Source organism: Crotalus tigris, unplaced genomic scaffold (genome assembly GCF_016545835.1).
Source record: "Crotalus tigris isolate CLP2741 ecotype Arizona unplaced genomic scaffold, ASM1654583v1 scf7180000024359.8030256, whole genome shotgun sequence".
Classification (NCBI taxonomy): domain Eukaryota; kingdom Metazoa; phylum Chordata; class Lepidosauria; order Squamata; family Viperidae; genus Crotalus; species Crotalus tigris.
The window spans coordinates 6186318-6209132 of NW_024100528.1; the positions used below are offsets into that span (position 1 = coordinate 6186318).

Here is a 22815-nt window from a genome sequence, read left to right on the forward strand (position 1 = left end):
GTGGGAGGGGGGAGTTTTCCCTTTTATTAACTTTTCTTTTCTTTCTTTCTTGTATTTTATACACCCTCCAAGCCATCAATAGCATTTCTGATATTTCCTTTCTAAAGCAAACTCTAGAGTGCTTGTTCATCTAACCACAGCTTGGTGATCTAATCAACCTAAAGGTAATCAGAGAATAGTTTGGCCATGAAAACAGAATTACATTCTTGTATAACCAGATCCACCTGAACAGAATAGTAACTAACTGGCATGACCTCGAACCACTTCTGATTGGACAGCCTCATGTGCCAACTAATATTCCTCAAGATGGACAATCCATTGCCACTTTTCAGACTGTTCCAAATGGCTCATAAGAGATATCACAAGAAGCAGCTCGGAAAATACACAATTCTAGGCACCTTACCTGGTTTACATTTAAAAACTGTTTCATGCAAATATTCACAATTAATGAATGAATTTCAGGAAGGAAGACCATTCGGTATTTGTGGTACTCATTGAGCCCCACATTTGAGTTCTTTCTGCTTAGGAATTTGTGGTTGAAGAATATAACTGCCATTTGCTGGTCTTTTTCTATATAAAGAAAAACTCAATCATATGTTCATTGTTTCAAACTATTTTTCTATTGGTAAAAATGAAAGAAAATGATGGTGAATATAAACTTTGTAACAATTATACATAATATAGCAGTAAGAAAAAATCTAATGTAAATATTACTATATTCAGTTATAAACAACAGTACATAATCAGATACATGCATCTGTATAGTAAGAGAAAAACACAGTTTTCCATATGTTAGTTGTAGACTAAAGCAATTATCCATTCCCTCATATAAACACAATACTATTTTGATACCTGGGAGAGAGATACCTGTCAATAAAACAAAACAAAAATACAACTTTTTAAACTTGGGAATATTTCCCTCTACTTGGGAACTTCCTACTCCACAGAACTATAGATCTTAAGAGCACCTATAATACCCAACCTGTTATCTCATTAGAAATCCCAAAGTAAATAACATTTTAAAGTAAGTATAGGTAGTCCTTGACTTGCAACCGGTTGCTTAGTGATTGTTCAAAAGTATGACAGACCTCCTGTGGGTACTTACAGTCCAGTTCTGAAGTTTGACAGTTGAATTCAAATAGTCACATGACTACATGTTGTGTGCTCAGCAACCTGCCCCCATTTACAGCCATTTGCAATATCCTGCTATCACATGCTAGGCATTTACCTTTGGTTTTCAGCAAAATCAGCCCATAACAAACCATTTGTTCACATAACAACCATAGTGTTTGCTTAATGACAGTGGCAGCTATTTTATGACTGCTGTCATAACAGCCACCCAAAAAAAGTCACAAAATGGGATTAGTCATGTGGGTGACCCAATTTATAACCATTACAACTTATGATCATGATGATGAGGCTCCATTATGGTCATAAATCAAGGGTTACCTGTAAAATTTTAGAAATTGAACATTTCGATCATCAGAAAATTAAATAATAAACTACAAATGAAGTTACCAAATAAGCTTCATTTAGAGGAAGACTGAAGAGAATCTGCCTAATAAGGGAGAGACTACCAAAAAAGATAATATTTTATACATGCATTTATTTACTATCTTAAATTTACTTACTACCTTCAATTTTAATTATCATTCATTCTCCACCATTAAGTCGTGTCCAACTCTTGGTGATTTTACAGGCAAGTGCTCACCATGCTACCTATCAAGCACAGCTTTTTTCAGTTGTTGGATGTTCATCTTTGTATCAGGTTTGATGATATCTAGCCAGCAAGTTCTTTGCTTGCCACTTCTTCTTGATCCACTAACCATTTCTAGTATCATTGACTTCTCCAATAAATTTGCATGCATGACATGGTCAAAATAAATCAGATGTAGTCTTGTGATTGTGGCTTCTAGTTTCCAGTTTTATACAATTCAGCATCTCTCCCTTGGTTGTTCTGGCTGTCCATGGTATAATAATTTACACCAGCACCATAGTTCAAAGGTTAATTCTTCTTTGATCAGCTGTTCTTAGTGTTCAACTCTCAAACCAATACATCATTATAGGGAAGACTATTGTTCTAACTAGCCTCCTTTTTGTATTTACATCAGTATCTCTGCTTTTCCGGATCTTATTCATATCAATCATTGTAATGCATCCTAAGATGGTTTCACTCATTTATTTACTTATATTTTTATATCATTTTATAAATGGTGACTCATAACCCATGTCCTGTTGATTTGATGCTTTATATTACTGTTCTGTCCTGTGTCACCAGCACCTTAAAAAAATATTGCCATTAAAATGAACCATAGGAATAAGCCTCATTATATCAGGTCAAACAAAGGTTTAGAGTAGCATCCTACTTCTCAAATTGTTTGAAAGTAATATGTCTATCAAGCTGTTTCTTCATAGCAACTAGTGTTCAATAATTTACTACCTACTAATATAAATGTTCCTTGGTGACTTATGAATTTGTCTAATTACTTACCCAGATCAACAAAGTGGAAGACCATCTCTGGATCTCATTCCATAAATTCAAGGTATGCAAACAAATGCTTCTATTATCTGTTTTGTGTTTCCTAATCATCAATTTCATAAGAAACAGCTGAAGCCTAGAATTACAAGAGAACACCTTCTCTTTGTTCCCTGATCACAAAACTGGGATTACGCAGCAATGCTGAACCTATAAGATTACCAATTATCATATCTGGCCAGCTTCAGGTGAGAGAAGGCTTTCCAAATCCATATTCTTATGAATGGGTGATCAGGAGGACCATGTTCCAGATAAACTCCAAAGAAGCTGTTTTCATGGACTTGATTTTGTAGACTCCATAACTCAGGAAGGGGTTTTAGTTCCATCACATTGTAGACATGCAAAAGTGAATACTGGTCTATTACATATAGAGTACTTTAATGTTGCTGACAAACATTCAGATAGCTCATCCAGCTGCTTTCCTCATCCCAATATATATAAATTGAAATGAAAAGAATATATCTGTTAATCATTTTCATAGGTTCAATTCCAGTAATCTTGCAATACTTGGAACTTCATAAAGTGAATGCTTTCTGTGAGTCTCCCCAAGATTGCAACGTGTTACCTCTGAATATGTTCCCAGCTCTGAAATCTGGCCACGGTGGTCCATGCTTCCACCTATCAATTAGTATCAATGGACCTTTGCTAATAAAAAGCAGGCATTTATAGTCACATGAGGTTATGTTTTCTCTGACTATGATAAAGTGAAGCTCCAGGAATCTAGGGCTTTTAAATTTTTTAGTATCTGGCACACTGCAATTTTGACTGGGAGAAATTAAAACAAGCCCTACAGCCCATTTACCTCAGCTATAGTTGCAGGTTTCATTCTGCTAGGAAGACACTTTTTCTACTCTTTTTTTAATTTATATTTCATCAGCTTACTTGTCTGTGGGCTTGGACTAAGAGGGCATTGAGCAAGCAAGTTACCAGTGATTACCTGTCTACATTTCAGAAGATTTATTTAGGGCATTTATTATATGACTTATACCAATGTTTGATAAAGCTTGGACTCGTTCCATTTGTCCTTTAAGGTGCAGTTCAATTAACTGGATTGTCAATAATGAGAAGGTGGGAAATGGGACCTGCTCTTTCATACTGATGATGATAGCAAACACTCCATTAATGATACTGAGCAGTAAATGTCAATTTAACTTTAGATTATTTTTGCACATTCTCTATCACTAGAAGAAAAAAAAGCAATCTCTCAATAGATGGAACAGAATCCAGCTTTAATTGTCAATTAAATCCACTTACCAGGATTCAATATGGAGTAGAATAGTACATCACAGGTTGATTTCACATCATTTAAGGGACTCAAAATGATAAAACTGGAAATATTTATAGTGTTATATTTTTAGTGAAATAAAAATTCATTATAGGCCACCCAAAAGTTTATTGATACAATTTTAAATCCAGATCTGTTCCCAGACAATTTTTTGGGCAGGATTCATTGTGGCAGTTCTATAGAACCCTTTTATTTTGAAACACTGAAAAATTTTGAAAATTTTAATTTTGAACACTGTCCATATAAGATAAGATATGGGAAAATTTGAAATAATATTATTAATTTATCAAAAATACCTGATGGGTATATTATTGACATCAGAATAAATTAATTTATCAGATGACAAAATGTATTGAACAAACATTGAGATATTATTGAAGAAAAAGATACATAATAGTAACAATAAAGTAAATATTGAGAAATGATTTCCTCAGAAACCAATCCGGTGTTTTCAAATTGACAACCTGTGACAAATGTTCAAGTTATAAATGGAATCAGGAGAACATTTTTACACACAGACATTTTTGCTTCTTTGGGCAAACATGGACTCAAATATTTATACACCAATGCACAGAGTATGAACAGCAAACAGGGTGAACTAGAAATTCAGGTTAATGAGGGCAGATATGATATTGTTGCCATTATGGAAACATGGTGGGATGAAACCCACACATGGAACACACAGCTAGAGGGATTTAAATAATTTAAAAGAAATAGACCAAATAAAAGAGGAGGTGGAGTTGCTCTCTATATATGAAATAACTACATCTCTACAGAAATAGAGCACAACAATGATAAAAATTGTCTTGAATGTATTTGGGTCAATATAAAGGGGGGGGGGGAAATGACATTGCCATAGGGGTATACTACAGGCCACCCAACCAAACAGGGGAAATAGATGAACTTTTTGCTAGTCAGCTAACTAAGGTATGTAGGAAGCAACTAAGGTATGTAGGAAGCATATCACAATAGTAATGGGGGACTTTAACTACCCTGACATCAACTAGGAGACAAACTCTGCACCAAGTGGAAGATCAAACAGGTTCCTGGCAAACCTAGCAGACAACTTTGTCTCCCAAAAAGTAGAGAAGGGAACTAGGGGATTAGCCATTTTTGATCTAATTCTCACTAACAGAGATGAAATGATAGAAGGTGTTGAAGCCATAGGAACCCTGGGAGGAAGTGATCATGCAATATTAGAATTCAACATTATGGAAGCACAAACAATAGAACACAGTCAAACTAGAGTCTTGGACTTCAAGAGAGCTAATTTCAATAAACTTAGAGAGGGCTTGGGAAGGATTCCATGGATGAGAATCTTCAAGGGGAAAACAACTCAAGAAGCTTGAGAAATTTTGAAAAATGAGATAATAAAAGCACAGTCTAGCACAATACCAACAAAGAGGAAAAACAACAGCTCTCAAAAAAAATCAGCATGGCTGCATAAAGAACTCTCTGACAAATTGAAAGATAAAAAGGACAAGTATAGAAAGTGGAAAGAGGGGCACATAACTAAGTCAGAATATCAGCAAATACCCCGAGCTTGCAAAGATGAAGTGAGGAAAGCCAAGGCTCAAAATGAACTAAGGCTTGCGACCAAAGTCAAAAATAACAAAAAAAGCTTCTTTCAACATGTAAAAAACAAGAAAAAAGTGAAGAAAATGATGGGTCCATTTGTGGGTGAAAGTGGTAAGACGGTGACAAGCAACAGGGTGAAAGCAGAACTATTTAACTCGTTTTTTGCATCTGTCTTTACACAAAGGGAAAAAACAGACTAACCTATCAAAAATAGTGCCATAAAAAACAGAATAGAAACACAAGTTAAGATAGGCAAGAAAATGGTAAGTGAGCACCTGTCCAGCCTAGATGAGTTCAAATCGCCAGGACCAGATGGATTATACCCCAAGGTTCTCAAGGAACTGGTAGATGTGATCTCAGAACCACTGAACTATATTTTTCAAAGATCCTGGAGCACAGGGGAACTACCAGAGGACTGGAAAAGAGCTGATGTAGTTCCCATCCTCAAAAAAGGGGAAAAAAATGGATCCAGGAAATTACAGACCTATCAGCCTGACCTCAATACTTGGGAAGATCCTGGAAAAGATAATCAAACAACGAATCAACAAACACCTAGAGGCAAAGAAAGTCATTACTAAAAGCCAACATGGGTTTGTCAAAAATAGATCATGCCAGACAAATCTTATTGCATTCTTTGACCAAGTGACAAAATTAGTGGATCAGAGGAATGCTGTGGACATAATTTACTTGGACTTCAGTAAGGCATTTGATAAAGTAAATCACAACCTACTACTTGATAAGATGAAAAAATGTGGGGTAGACAGAATTACCACAGATGGATCCGTAGCTGGCTGACCGGCCGTACTCAGCGAGTGGTCCTCAATGGAACCACATCTACATGGAGGGAAGTGTGTAGTGGGGTGCCCCAGGGCTCTGTTCTGGGCCCAGTGCTCTTCAACATCTTCATCAACGATTTGGATGAAGGGATAGATGGGGAACTCATCAAATTTGCAGACGACACCAAGCTGGCAGGAATAGCCAACACTCCAGAAGACAGGCTTAAGATACAGAAGGATCTGGACAGACTTGAACACTGGGCACTAACTAACAAAATGAAATTCAATGGTGAAAAAAGCAAGGTTCTACATTTAGGCAAGAAAAACCAAATGCACAAGTACAGCATAGGTGGCACCATGCTCAATAGTAGTAACTGTGAGAGGGACCTCGGAGTCCTAGTAGACAATCACCTAAATATGAGCCAGCAGTGTGCTGCAGCTGCCAAAAAGGCCAACACAGTGCTAGGCTGCATTAACAGAGGGATAGAATCAAGATCACGTGAAGTATTAATACCACTTTACAATGACTTAGTAAGGCCACACTTGGAATACTGCATCCAGTTTTGGTCACCACGATGTAAAAAAGATGTTGAGACTCTAGAAAGAGTACAGAGAAGAGCAACAAAGATGATTAGGGGACTGGAGGCTAAAACATATAAGGAACGGTTGCTGGAATTGGGTATGTCTAGTTTAATGAAGGGAAGGATGAGGGAGACATGATAGCAGTATTCCAATATCTCAAGGGCTGCCATAAAGAAGAGGGAATCAAGCTATTTTCCAAAGCACCTGAAGGCAGGACAAGAAGCAACGGGTGGAAACTAATCAAGGAGAGAAGCAACCTAGAACTAAGGAGAAACTTCCTGACAGTGAGAACAATTAATCAGTGGAACAGCCTTCCTCCAGAAGCAGTAAATGCTCCAACACTGGAAGTTTTTAAGAAGAGACTGGACAGCCATTTGTCCGAAATGTTGTAGGGTTTCCTGCCTGAGCAGGGGGTTGGACTAGATGACCTCCAAGGTCCCTTCCAACTTTACTATTATTGTTATTATTATTATTATTATTATTATTATTATTATTATTATTAAGAGCATCCTGTCATATTGCATTACTGTCTGGTTTGGAAGCTTCACTGCTTCAGACAGGAAGGTGGTGCAGAGAGTGGTGAGGATGGCAGAAAAGATTATTGGAAGTTCAGTTCCTTCTATACAGGACATAACATATGTCTGGGATGCAATACATCCTTTTCATGACCTGTTCTCCTTTATGGTATCTGAAGCAGAACCTAGAATAAGGAGAAACTTCCTGACAGTTAGAACAATTAACCAGTGGAACAACCTGCCTCCAGAAGTTGTGAATGCTCCAACACTGGAAGTTTTTAAGAAGAGACTAAGAGTCTCGTTTGGGAGGTGAGATTTTATTTATATATACATTTATTATCAAATGTTCAATAGCAGTGGAAATGGAAACAATCACTTTGAGTTATAAACTTCAACTTTCTGTACATTTTTAATGGCACATGACCTATTCACTTAAATCATTTGTTTTGCAATATTTTTAATGACCGCCATATTTTTACTGGACTAATTAAGGTTTAAACCTCTATGCTGAAAATATAATTAAGGAAGTTTGATTGGAAGAAAATGAGTATGGTTTTAAAATTGGAGGCAAAAGAATCAATAGCTTGTGCTATAATATTACTCTGATAGCTGAAAATGCAATGGATTTGCAAGCCTTAATAATAAAAGTCAAATTGCATAATGAAAAAGAATGGGACTGTAGGTAGGTAGACCTTGCTTAATGACTCCCCTGTTTAGCAACCATTCAAAGTTACAATGGCTCTGAAAAAGTAACTCCTCACATTTACAACAGTTATAGTGACCCTGCAGTCACATCATCAACATTCAGGCACTTTGCAACAGCTTCCTACAGAGTCAATAGAGAGGCTGGCTGTAAAATCATAAGTTGCAATCACATGAGGTCTCACTTAGCAACCCACTGGGACTCAATGGCTGAATCAGAGGTGATGTTGTAAGTATGTTGTGATCATATGATGTTTTGCTTAGCAAGTCACTTAACAACAGAGTTGCCGGTTCTAATTCTGGTCACTGAGGACTACCTGTAGAAAGAAGACCAAACTAATGACAGTACGTAGAACAACCAGTGAAGAAAGCAAACCAAGGAATCATCAAACAAATCAATCCAGAGTTCTCATCCGAGATATCTTACTTTGGAAAAATTATACAAAGACCCAACTCTCTGAAAAAAATTCTGATGCTGGGAAAAGTGGAAGGAAAAAGGACAACCAGCAGCAAAAAAGATGGACTCAAATATAATAGTGATGAGTGTACTATTAGGAGATTTGAAAGAAAAAGTGAGGAATTAGATTGTCATGGAGAAAAATCTATCTATGTGCTTGCTAGAAGTCAAATATGACTGGATCACACATGATCAAAATCAAAGTTTGTATTATACTTTTGCAAAAAAAAGTAGTATACATCCAGTATCAAGCAAGCAAACAATACTACTGATTCCCAGCTTAGTTATTTATATATTTATGACATTTATTATAACTGATAACTCTAGATAACCCACATCTACAGCAATAAAAATCTAGAGGAACAATAAAAATAAGTTTCCAAAACACAGGTCTCAGAATCTTGTGGGGAGAGGGAAGGATGTCCAATGGGATAGGGGCTGCTACCAACGAGGTGCACTTCCTAGAGCTGAGGTCTCCAAACTTGGCAACTTTAAGACTTGTGGACTTCAACTCCCAGAATTTCCCAGCCAGCATGCCCTGTCCTAGAGCGTTTGCTAGATTACAACATTTAAGGGAAGGGATCTGGACTGCACCCACCCTGTCTGTCCTGGGGAAATAGGCAAATACCCTCAGGGAGAGGCAGTCCCACATGATAACGTAACTTGTATATTATCTAATCCATGGGTGTACAAACTTGCTACATCATGTGACGTGTTGCAAGATATTGCAACTCTTTTTGCATTGCCGGCAATGGGGTGAGTGCACCTTCAATATGATGAAACCATCCCGCGGGCTGGCAGTTTAACACCCCTGATCTAATCAAACCACAGTTGAAAGGCCATAATGACTGAGTTCACGCACAGTAAGCCAAAAATAAATATTACCATTTACAACAATGTGTACAACTGAGAACATAAGCCAGCAGTTGAATTAGTTCTAAACTAAGAGAAGAAAAGAAAGAGAGATTCTAGGGACCCAGGGATAATGCATGGCTCATTGGCAAAGCTCAGACTCAGCTCATAAAGACTATGCTGTTTTGTATTATAGTTTTTTCAAAAGTAATTCAACTAATTCTTATGTATGCCACTGAAACTATCACTCAAGTGTGATAGTTATCATCATCTTCAGATGGAAGAGGGACAAAAGGCGCCATCTTCATCAAATGGATTATCAAAGGCCTCCTACATTCTTGGTCAGCAGGAAATGTTTTCATTACGAAAACAAACTGATCGCATTTTGGAGACACAAAAGCCCAAGCGAGAAGTGAGGTCATGGGGGGTTGAGACAATGTATTTTTAGTCATTTTGATAAATTATAGAGATGCAAAGTTGATAATTTATTGAAGAAGGGAAACGGGGGACTCTGTGTAAATGTTTTCAGATGAATAATTACTGTGGCTTTCTAACATTGTGGGGTCTTTAATTAAAGCCTGTGTTAAACAAGGCAAAGCATTCAAGCCGGGTGATATACAGCAGCTAATTGCACCTTTTCTGTGGAAAGAAAAGCAACAGCTCAGAAAGGAGGTGTAGCTTCCAGGCTGAACGGAAGACAGATTCTACCCAGGGAGAACCCAGCGAGACTTTAATTTGGACTGGTGGGCTCGGTGTCTATGTAATCTGCCTTGTGTTGGCAGGAGCCTCAAAGGATGGCATCAGCAGGAAGGGAAGGGGGAGTTCTTCTGTTGCCAAGCCTTTACCAAACAATGGCGATTTCAGCTTCAGCTGCTCTCTTGCTATCTTTCTGAGCATTCTGGGCACTTGATAGTTTAATTCTGAATATACATATCTCTGCAGTAGGAAGAAAGGGAAGTCCTATTAGAACTGATGAGACTTATTTTAAGTTCTCAGAAAAGAGAGGTTCATAGGTTGCATTAGGTCACACCTCCCTGGGGGGGTTACTTTACTGTTGGAGGAGAAGGATTTCTTTATTTAAGGATGAAACTGGACACGTCAAGTCCCCTGGGAGTCAATGTACCTGAAAATTCAGAATGTGCACTGTGTAAAAACAAAGAAATTGCCCTCCTCAAGGGTGGGAAGTGGAAGTAAAACCCCATAGGTGAGGACACGACATAATGCAATATCTGTATCTCTCTGCTCTGAGAGCCTAAAGAAATGGTGGATTGAATATGCCATTCTTCTAGATATCCCAACCTGTTATCCCTGAGTACTAGAACCTGCATACTCCTAAGGCTAATGCACAGTATATAATCTAAAGTGCAAAGGCCTGTGAGTTCAATTCCTGGTAGAGAGTTTTAATCCCATACAATAATGTCTGGCTACACACATCTAAGCACTAAGGATAAAACCAGGCATGTTATGCAATAGAAATAAAGGAAAAGACAATATTTAGTATTGTTGCTTCGTCAGGATGTGCTGGCATTAATATTGATCTTAGGAGACTTAAACCACATTTTAAAAACAAATTTTATTTCAAACAGAGCAAAAAAAATGCAGGACTCTTCTGTTTGGCATTGCTTGATACAGTAGTTGCAAATATGGCTTTTCCTAACTCTAACAGTAATTATTATGAGATGAGAAGATGTCCACTCTTCTCTCAGCAATCACAGTGGTTCCATAATGCACCAGACTGGATGAAGAAGCAGGAGTAAATTTAATTATCCCTAAGAAAATAGAATTGGACCCTAATATTTGCTAGCAAATAGAACACACCTAAATAGCAATATGAACCAAAACACAGCCTGCGTACATACTTAAAATAAGTAGATTGTGCTACTTTATATTTACATCTGTTAAGTACATGTAGGCAGGAATGTGTACCGAGAACACTTAAAGCAGCAAACAATTATAAAATGGAGATTAAAATGAGGATTTTTACATATACATTTAAAAAAAAATCAGTGGTCTTCTTTTATCCTCCTTTTAAGAGGGATGTGCTGCTTTTTTCTGGCAATCCTAAATGACCGTACAACTGTAAGTTTCCTAATTTTTTTGCACACCAGTTACAAGATAGCTAATTCACACACATGACAAGAATTAGATACCGGAATTGAGAAAGTTTACACTGGAATCCTTTGTGATTCAGAGTCAAGAGGCTCTTTCAGCTGATGAGGATCACTCCTTTAAGCAGAAGGGCCAAAGGCTGAAGCTGAGACCTTTAGCATCCGCCCCCCCCACTCTCTCTGTGTATATAGTCTCCAATGAGTTCCTATTCCTCAGTAATGATAACCAATTTTCACATATATTGTTAGATTTTCCGCTAGCCATGAGATTATGATGGAAAATTAAAGAATACTATTTTTGTGAAGGAGATAACTCTTTTATAACTAATGGATTTTAAGTTGAGTCACAAATAATACAAGAAGTTAATACAAATAGTCCTCAGCTTACAATCACAATTGAGTCCAAATTTTTTTTGTTGCCAAGCAAGAAAGTTGTTGAGTTTTGTCCCATTTTACAACCTATCTTGCCACAGTTGTTAAGCGAATAACTGAAATTGTTAACTTAGTAATATGGTTGTTAAGTGAATCTAGCTTCCTATTGACTTTGCTTGTCAGGTCACAAAAGATGATCATATGACCCTGGGACACTGAAACCATCATAAATATGAGCCAATTCCCAAGCACCCTAATTTTGATCATGTGACCATGGCAATGAAGTATGAAAAATGGTCATCAGTACTTTTTTCAGTGCTGTTGTAACTTTGAATAGTCACTAAAGAAAAGGTTGTAAGTCAAGAATTACCTTTATTTTACTCATGCTTCTTGTATATATCTGTAACATATAGATACATATGCTCCAAAAAATTGCTCCCTGGCAATCCTTCCAGTCTATATACAGTATGCACAAGATGTAGGAAGCTATTGTGTAACATTCTGCATGTGAGAATCTCTGAGCAACCATCCATCCCCAGATAAAACATAGTGCTGTATTCAAGTCTCAAAATGTGATCATAGTTTCATAATGTGTTTGTGGGTGTGTGTACACAGACAGTCAGATAGTTAATTTGCTTAATGCAGTGCAGGAAGCCAGCCACTGTGATGTATAAAGCTCCAACTGTAGTCTGATCAACAAACCATAATATAACATGATAGGGAAATCTGTTGTCTAGGTTGCAAATCATGAGTGAAAAGGTCTTTTTTTCTTTTCCACCAGATGATATTTTTATCTTGCTTAGTTCATTCTGGCCTTGGTTCATGCAGCTACGTAAAAGGTGGAAGTATAAAAAAATGGCCCAAAAAGTGTTTAAGAGACCAAACTAATAAGCAAATTATATCAAGCCGGGAGCTCTGTGTGTGTGTGCGTGTGCGTGCATGTTTTTGTGTGTGCGTGTGTGTGTTTGTGTGTGTGTGTGTGTGTGTGTGAGAGAGAGAGAGAGAGAACATGTTTATGTTTTGCATTTATGTGGGGAAGGAAATATAAGGTGCTACCACAATTGATCTAAATTTGGCAAAACCTAAAGCAAATTGGACAAGGAATTGAATTTATTTGGCCTCTTTTATGCATTACCTCATGGTATGACTAATTTAGGAGAACTATTCAGAGTAATATTTCCTTTAAAAGAATTGTAGCGAACATAATTTCTAATGTCTTGCATTAGATTCTGTTGCTGAACAAAGCACGGGAAAATAAGTCAAAAGCCAAACAGATGAAAGGTGCAAAAGAAGGAAACCAATACTTACCCTCAGGATAAATGCAATTCTTGAGAAAAGAAAGAACTGACTGGGAGAAAAAGGTAAAGAAACAGCAAATGAAGTAGAAGTCCAAATTTTACTTACTTACCTTTCTCTATCCCTTTAATACAGCAGACTATGTATAATTGCTATTCAGAAATCATAATGTTGGATTTGCCTCACTATAAAGCAAGGTCCTTTGAAACTGGCATCAATTTTACAGAATTAACATATGAAAATGATAGTGATGTTTTATTTCTGGAACAGATGGTAACCTTAGTTACCAAGCATTCTCTTTCTGTGGATACATTCCTATTTTTAGACAATGTTTTCATTTACTAAATTATGTGTGCACATGCACACTCATATTGACACACAAAGAAACTGGTGTACATGAGAATCCTTTTGAAATGTATAATGTGAAATGCACTTAGTTCCTTTCAGTCGTGCTTGTGATAGAAAATGTTGGAGCAAATTGCACAGAAAGGATAGCCTTTGCGTCAAATACAAATTCAATCATCTTCATCACAGAGATGAGGAAGGCAAAATAGAGAGATGCGGTTTATACAAAAGACTATAATGAAAAAAGCTGAACTGAAAAGAATATGACAGTAACATTCCTTCTGTGGAAAACGAAAATATTGGCTATTGTTCTTCTATGCAAGATTTAGGCCCAGGTGAACTAAATGAGGCCTCATGGAAAAAGTATTGAATCAAAGTCTGTGCTATGCTTAATTTTGCAGTTTGCAATTGTACTTTACATACTTTAATATAATTTTGCTAAGCTTGCTTGTTTCAAATATATTTAGAACTAGCTGTACCCAGCCACGCGTTGCTGTGGCTCAAGAAAGAGAAAGTGCATGTTTGTAATATGTTTAATTTCACAATGCTTGTGGGTATACAATATTTTTTGTTGTTCCATTGTGTGTGCAGATATAGAGATTACATCCAACAGATGGCCCTGTTTTTCAAAAATAGCATGTTTTTACCTGTCAGAGGTGTGACATCTATATAAAGAGGTATATAAAATGCACATATTTGAATGCAACATTGTGTCAAAATTTCAAAGCAATCGGTGAAGAACTTTCGGAGATTTAAGATTTTGAACAAACGAACATTTACATTTTTATTTATATAGATATAAGGACTGGAACTGTAAGAAATAGGGAACTGAAAGTAGCTGATGGATGCAGGTTCCAATGTACACAAGTATGTGGAAAGTTATGTTCAGCAGAGGGTCAGCAGAAAGTCAGCAGAAAGTGCAAGGTTGCTGACTATCTATCTACAGTCTTAGGATGAGAAAGGTATAAAAGGTTGGGATTGGGGCTGATTGATTTGCCACTGTTCTATAGCTATTCTTATTGGAACTGCTATGTCATTGGACTCACTGCAATGGGTTTTTAACATAAGTGATGTTTATGTGTGTGTTCCAAATTATTGCTGAAATAAACCTCTGAATCTTAAAGTAAGAAGTATTACTTTGTGTTGCTGTCTCTTGTTTTTTTCATTGGGTTTTTCCACGACACTTCTTTTATACTAATTTTAACATTGTAATATATACTGGATATTGTTTTAATAAATGAAACATTAAACATCAAACCAGAAAGCCAGGGAAGAACATATTCCTATTACAATTCGACTCTTGGCAATTTAGAGTTATGAGCTTTTGCTGCTCTCTGCTGGGCATTAGAATGGTACAACAAATGGATTACTAAGAAAGAAACCACATACTATGCATTATATTTAAAGATACACAAACCAAATCAGAACTCACTTTAATTAAGATTCAAAAATATCATGCTGCATTTCTAATTCATAATTAAAAGGCTCAAAGGAAAAGATTTGATTTGATCCAATCCAAATTTTGAAAAAAAGATTTGCTTATGTGCTATAAATCATGTGCGATGAAGAGAAAAGATCAAAATGCCTGCAATCCCTGCTTCTTTTCTTTTTTTAATAGAATGGGAAGAATGTAACAGAGATGATATACCATTTAGAGCACATTAATCTATTTACCCAGTAAAACTGAATGTAGCTTTAAAAAAGCAAATGTTAATAAAATTGGAGCAATGATAAATGAGATCCTACCATCTCTTGCTTTTTTAAAAGATCTGCAAATTGGTGATGCTTTCTAAAACCAAACTGTATGAAATTCTGATAGGAACTTTAATGACATCTGTTGAGACATGAAGCATGGTTCTTTCAGAAAATTCCTGATTTTATTATTGATAACTTCCTGGAAGAAGGCATAAGGGTCAGCTATTTTTGATTAATGCAAATTACTAAGGAACATTTAGTTCAATAAATAGAAGTAGCAGGAACATTACAGGAAAGTAAATGTTGGAGTTATTGATTAAATTTATTCAAACATTTTCTTGGACTTTAAAAAGTGGAAGTTAAACTGAGAGCAAGCCCATATTTACCAGCCATTTGATTTGGGATGATCGTGTGGACCTGTTTGGTAAAGAAAGTGATCTTAGAATATAAACTGACAGCAAACAGCACTCCTTACTAGGACTGATGATGTTACCTAATTAGGGTAATGAAATGTCTGCAAGAAAACAAGCAAGAACCCCTCATTTCAACCCTGAGCTACAAATATTCTTCTTCAAAGTGATCTTAGTTCTTTCAAAATTTGTCCTTTTGAATTTTAGTCCTACATCATCCATTGTCTGATTGTTTGAGAAACTATGGCAGTGACTGCTGAAGAAGTGAATATTTGTGAATGCCTGTGTAATTATGTGCTGAGAGCAAGCTAGGGATCCTGCTTGTGTACCCCCTAATTTGCTTCATAGCAGGGTCCCTTTCTGACCTCCTGAAGCTTATCTTGGACTATTGGTAGATTTTAGTATAAAAGAAATATAACCTCCATTCCCAGGGCTGAGATGAGGAGCATCTAGTGACCCAATCATTTCATAAGCTTGGTCATGAGAAATATTTCCCTGTGTGCTGATCCTTGGTTTATAGAGTAAGTGTTGGTAAAGGAAGACCATGATTGAATTGGACCAGATACAATTAAGAGTTCATGTTTAAGCTACATCCTTATTACATCAGTGGACTGTGCCTTGTGACTGTAACTCAAATACTTTAAGAAAGCAGGAGGCTCTTCCCAAGGGATTCCTCAGATTTTGGAACAAGATAAACTTATCTTAATCTACCCTGGCTGGATGCCAAATGGGTAGAGTCAAAGAAGCTTGCAATATGATCTGAAATTAATTTTGGCATGTGATCCTGACAAAGTAAATAGGGTCACCTGTAGTGTAACCTCTGCCACAAACAGGTTAGATCCATGCACAAGCTATTGCTTTTGAGAAGTATGCAGGAGCTTAAGAAAGTGGATCTGGTAAGTGCTTCTCCAATGAATCCTTGAGGTTTTTCCCCCTGCTGCAAAAGTCCTTTGTTTATCTAGACAATCTAAACAGATACTGCCTTTTTGCTCTTCTTGTTTGACTTTTGGTAGGACACATTTAGATTGTTGTACAAATTATATTGAAAGCACATTACAGTGAAACATAGGCTGGTAATTTGCCTGTCTCCTTGTCACAAGAGTGCATTTATTTGTTGATTATGCAATTTAACAAACCAATAAATATCTTGAACATAAAAACTAACAAAAAGTACTTTTAATACTATGAAATAAAACTGTAGGTATGGCTGACTTATTTAATAAGTGTATACATTTATCCCTGATGATTGACTATTAAGTAGTGACAGTCAATCATACCCTCACCACCTCCCAGATAGAATATTATAATTATTTGTAAGGTGCAAAACATGGAGCTGCCTTTGAAGACTACTTGATATCTGCAGTTTGTGCAAAATGCAGGACCCAATTGTTTGCAGCTGAGAGGTACTTTTCTCATATAATAATGGTGGTGCAGGGTCTGCCTTGGTTATACTGGGTTCAATTCAAAGTGTTGGTTTTGACCAATGAAGTTCCATATGATGTTATGTACAATTACATGCAAGGCTATCTGCTTCAAATAGAATCAACCTGTCTAGCTCATATTCCCATTCCCTGCCCTATAAGAGAGATGCTATAAGAGAAGTTAATGTTTTTCATTATGGTCACCACTCCCTGGAATGCCCTGCTCATTGTAATCTACATGGTGCCTTATTCTTGGCATTTATGAAATTGGTTAAAATGGAACTGTTCAAAAGAGCTTTAAATCTTGTAAATTGGGAGACATTAATGATAATGTGTTTTTATGATATTAGTGATATTTAATTTCAGTTGGATTTCAGGGTAACTTCCCTAATAATAATTCTTCTTACTCTTAGATCAAATTGCCCCAGGAGGTGGTGGCCTCTATTTCACTGGAGGTGTTCAAAGATTGGATGGTAATCTATCAAGGAGGATCTCAGTAGCAGATTCCTGCTCTAGAACAGGAGATTGAATTGGATGTAAGTCCTTTCCTATCCTTATAATGTACAATTTTATGCCTGAGCTTTTTTTGGGGGGTGAGAGAGACAAGAAAAAAACCCAAGGTATAATTTTTTAAAATAAATAATTCAGCAACTACTCAAGAATGACCCGGTTATGTGAAGTAGTAAACATCCACCTCAAATCTTTTGTGATGCTTCAGCAAGCATGGCCTCACTTTGTGACAACATTGTTTCTCACTTGTCTTTTACTAGTTACAATAGCCTTTAAAACTCAGGTAGAATTTAATTTGGAAATATATGTTAAGTCTACAGCTATACAAAATTTTGTTGACAAATGAACGATTGGGAGATTTTCACAGGTAAAAGATGCAATCCTTTTCTCGCATACACAAATACAAGTTTTTCAGTGGTTTCTATATCTTTTGTCCCATTTCTTCTGTCTTCAGATACATCCTTACATGTTATTTTCCCTGTTACCTACCCTAGTTACTTCCAAATTGGAAGAATACCAAGTTCCATAATTCCCAGTCAACAGTTCCTTTGATTTAGAATTATAGAATCTGCAGTGTGGAAGATTTCTGACAGAGGTAGGCTATCTTAATGGCTTTTTTTACTCCCTGATTACTCTTCAATTATTCCATTTTACATCAGAAGAATCAAAGTTGCATTGAAAGACTTTGAATTCTAGTTATAGTTAATTCTCTCCACCGCTCCTCCAAAAAACCAAAAACCAAACCAGTTCAAGATATCTTGAATTCTAGCAACATTCTCTCACAGTGAGAACAGCCATACTCAAATCCACCCCTAACTCCATAATTTACAGATGACTGGAATCTGTATGTTATATTACTAGGATAATTCACAGGATTTTAGTCCTTTGACACCTTCCTTCTATCCACCATCATTAAAGAACTATCTCTGGAAAGAAGTTAAGAGCATAGGGGTTGAATCATACTGAAACACATGATGGGTTAGTGCAACATTAAACACTGACTAGAATTGGCTTTCTGCAACCTAATCTAAAAATGCCATGGACTGAAGCAAGAATGCTTATGCTGCTTTACCAGAGCACGCAGACTGTGAAATCTCTACCGTACAGTACTTAGCAGTACAATTTAATTTTTGAAACCAAAAAATATGTTTAAGTATAAAATTCAAATTACTTGGGCAAATTAATATATACCATTTAAGTCTGACATCTTTAATGAAAGAATACGGAAGGAGGCGTATAAGAAATACACTATGGACAAGGCATTAACCAAATCCTAATATGTATTTATTGCAAAATTTGGATCTATTTGTTTTATATGTGGTCTAGTGATTAAAGCACCAGGATAGAAACTAGGAGACTATGAGTTATAGTCCCGCCTTAGGCATTAAAGATAGTTGGTGACTTTGAGCCAGTCACTCACTCAGTCCAGAAAGTCAGTCTTGGGTGACAAGCCGGTCAATCGATTCCTTTCGGTGCCAATGGATCAACACTTGGTTGATCTGAAAAAAGCAGAACCTGCACTTCCTTGAAAACATTGTGAAGAAAAAAAACGTGTGAAGAACAAATATGGCTTTTACATAAATTGTAAACTCACACTTGTATATAAGAACTAGGGCTCTGGAGAGACAGTCTGACTCACTTTGAGAGCAAATTGTAATACCCTGAAAAAAAGCATGATCCCTATTGAGGTGATCCAGGGTAGTCCATCCTAATTTTCAGAAAATGAATTGACCTTCCCCTTATCTAACACAGGAAAAACAAGATAATAGCCTAACAGCACTTGTAACTTTTTTTTTTTTTTTGCTTTTATCAGAATAATAAATTTGCAGGAAAGTTAAACTATTATAATACCAAATTATGTGGAGATCAAAAGAACAGCAAAACTGAACCAAGGAAAGTATATAGCTACTTTAGGAATTGAATGGTGCATCCTAATGTCCTCCTAACTTTTGGCTTGAGAATGCTTGATTAATCATTCCTGAAGGACACCTCTGCATGATGCAGCCTTCCTCTCATCCCCACTCTAAAGGCCAATTACTTCAGAACCACAGGTGAAGAGATTTTTTTTTGTTTTCCCCAGACACAAGCCTTTGTATAATATTTGTATGAGGAACTAATTATATGATCAGAAGAGGGATCTGCCCAGCTCCTATTTTAGCTGATGGAGGCATGCCTGCACTTTCCAATTGCTTGTAATAGATAATTGCTGACAACCAGATCATACAATGGGAAAAGTATGACCTTCAGAAGTAATTTTCATTCTCTTTTCCCAGACTCCATGTATAATGTTGGGGCTTTGCCCATAATAATTGTATTATCTGAAGCAAGTAAGTTTTTGCATTTTATCCAGCGGTGTCCATGCAACCTGCTGATATACTGTCCAAGGGATTCTACAGATTTGCACACACTGTGTCAGCAGGCCATGCTGCTTGAAATTGAGAATCCTCTTGTTTCAGCCGGTGCCACTTACCTGTCCAATATACCATCTGAGAATTTGGAGAAGAGAATATTGTATGGTCCTATCTGATTATATGGAGTAAATGTGTAGCCTATGTCTCTTGATGAAACGGACATGTTCTTCCAGACTGTGAGCTCAGCCACCTGTTTGTTAAATGCAGGTTCTTTTTGCTTTGTCAAGTCTGCCCAGGAGGTATCCTGTCATTGGGACCATGAAGTGATATTATTTGAGAGAGGTGGTTGACCTTACAACCATGAAGCAAATTGTGGTACACCCTCTCCTCAAGAAGCCATCACTGTATTTGGCAACCCTGAAAAATTTCCATCCATTCCCTTGTTGGGAAGATTTTAGTGAATGTAGTTGAGCTTTAGCTCCAGAGGCTCCTGAAGTAGACAGATTATTTAGACTCATTTCAGTTGGGTTTCAAACTAGGTTACAGTATCGAGATAGCATTGATTCTCATTAATTTATTGTGGCAGAGTGGGGAAGGGAGAATTCAGCTTTCTTTGTGCTTCTAGATCTTTCAGCTGCTTGATTGTGGTATCCTTCTAGATCAGCTGCAAGGTTTGGGATAGGGACAATGTTTTGCAGTGGTTCTCCTCCTTTCTTTGTGGCTGGTTTCACTCAGTGTTAACAGGCTTGAGAAACTGAGCCAAAGCTCGTCACATTTTTGGAGTGCTGCAGTGCTTGACATTCAATCCTTTCTGTTAGAAATCTATCTGAAACTACTGGGTGAGGTCATCCATTGCTTATGGGTGAGGTATTGTCAGTATGACACTCAATTACACATTTCAGTCCCAGGCCAAGTGATGTTGTCAAAGTTCTATCCCACTGTCTGAAGCAGGTCTGTATAGAAAAATAATTGGATGGTTACATAGCTGACTTACTAGTGAAATACAAAGTGTTGATGATCACCTATAATAAGGCATAGGGCAGTGGTTTTCAACCTTTCTAATGCCGCGACCCCATAATACAGTTCCCCATGTTGTGGTGACCCCCAACCACTTATACATCACCAGGTGCCAGCGGCGTGGCCAAAGAAAAAGGGGGAAAAATGGCAGACAGCCTTGTTTGGTGACCCCCGTGAAATGGTCGTTCGACCCCAAATGGGGTCCCGACCCACAGATTGAGAACCACTGTCATAGGGTCTTATTATTAAGTGATCCTCATCTTCAATTGTTTCTGCCTGGCTAGTGCAATTAGGCAGAGAAAGTATACCCTGTGTGTAGTAATCTCTGTCATGGTGCCTGCCTGTCTGGAATATTTCCTGAGATCCAGATAGCTCTCACCTTGATGATGTTCAGGAAGTTATTAAAAGCCCGGATATTCTTCCAGGCTATGAGCAACAAAAGGTTAGGGTTAGATGGCTTTGCTTTGGTTTTATGTTGTTTCTGAGGTTGTCCGTATTTTTTTTCTGTTTTGTATTTTCTTTTTACTTTTAATTATAAACCATCCAAAGTTGAGTAGCCAATAATCTCTCTCTCTCTCTCTCTCTCTCTCTCTCTCTCTCTCTCTCTCTCTCTCTGTGTGTGTGTGTGTGTGTGTGTGTGTGTGTGTGTGTGTGTGGGTCCCTCTCTCCTGTACAGCCCTAGAAATCAGTGCAGAGAGGTTTTGATTATACTATTTTAATAATTCAGTTTATTAAAATTCCAATAACAATATTTTTTTTGTGATGTGATAAAATGTGCAGCAAGAATATTATGGCAAATTTCAGGTAGAAAAGAAATTATTTTCAGTGGTAAAAAATGTTAGTAAGGTAAAAATAATGTCCCTTCTTGAATGTGGCAAAACCAGTCAATAGTGAAGCACAAGAATTCATTACATCCAAAATGTTACTAACCTTTATTTTGTATGAGTGTGTGTGTGTGCGCATGCATGCTCATGGGTATATATACATTGACACAATTAGTGACTATAGTTGATTTATTTTTAAAAAATACACATACAATCCAATGCATATTTATACTGTTCAGTAACACATAATATCAAGTTCTGAAATCAATGAATAGGTTTGTATTAAGGCTTATTTCTGAAACTTGCAAGGCAACTCATTTACTTAACAGAATGAGAACACTTTTCTCTGTTGTTATATGCCTGAATTATTATAATTAAAACTCAGAATTGTTTCCTAATTAAAATACTAATATTTTAAACTTGCTGACTTCCTATGAGTTTTTTTAGACCTGTTATTAAATAACAGCAGAATTAATTATTTTCCATTATATTTCCATACAAGTATACTACCAGCTTGAACATCCATTTATCCCTATGTCACCTGCTGCTTTAAAAACAACCAACACTATCACTGTAACTTATTTATATTACATGGATTTTCTCTTCCTTCATGCTTTGAGTTAACAAGTATATATGTTGAGTCCTTCGCGGAAATGTAAGACACGAGAAGCAGTTATAGTTCTCAGTTTTCTTTATTCTGCGTTCGGCTTACAAGTAGATGGCTTCAGCAGCTCCCAAAACCTCCCAGCTTCTTATATAGACATTTCCCGGGTCAATGCGATACTTTTCCCACGCCAGCACCCGCGCATGCGCACGGCGCTGGCGACAGCCTGTCTGGTCCCAGGCAGCTTTGCACCTGCCCGGGACCGCCTGCAAACGCCCCGAGCCGTTTGCAAGGCTCGGGACATAACAATATATATCTGATAAAGTAAGCTGCAGTTCATGGAAGCTTTTTATAAAATTTGTGCTTGGAAAAGATTATACCAGATTCCTTCCGATTTTTGACTATCCTGGATCAACACAACTTTTTACCTACTGTGCTTTGCTAGCTACTGAATCTAAAGTACTCCAGTTGAGATCGGTATGGTTTTATTATTATAATACATCATCATTTTATGTTACCAATTCTACATTCCCCTCTAAGATCAGAGATACATGATTTTAAAATGTCATAGATAATATT

At 36.9% G+C, this 22815-nt stretch overlaps 1 protein-coding gene across 7 annotated transcripts in view; it reads left to right on the plus strand.

The window, feature by feature from the left end:
• The window catches only part of TEX55 (testis expressed 55), a 42740-nt gene that overhangs the window by 2395 nt on the left and 17530 nt on the right, over positions 1-22815 (plus strand). For 3 of the 7 annotated variants that reach the window (XM_039327365.1, XM_039327371.1, XM_039327366.1), the window contains exons 2-4: positions 2496-2543; positions 12990-13124; positions 17344-17466. The gene's annotated coding sequence lies outside the window, so the exon portion shown is untranslated. Of the gene's footprint in view, positions 1-2495; positions 2544-12989; positions 13125-17343; positions 17467-17894; positions 18036-19253; positions 19492-22815 lie in introns of all 7 variants that reach the window. The other 4 variants (XM_039327368.1, XM_039327367.1, XM_039327369.1 and 1 more) reach the window with 4 other exon arrangements.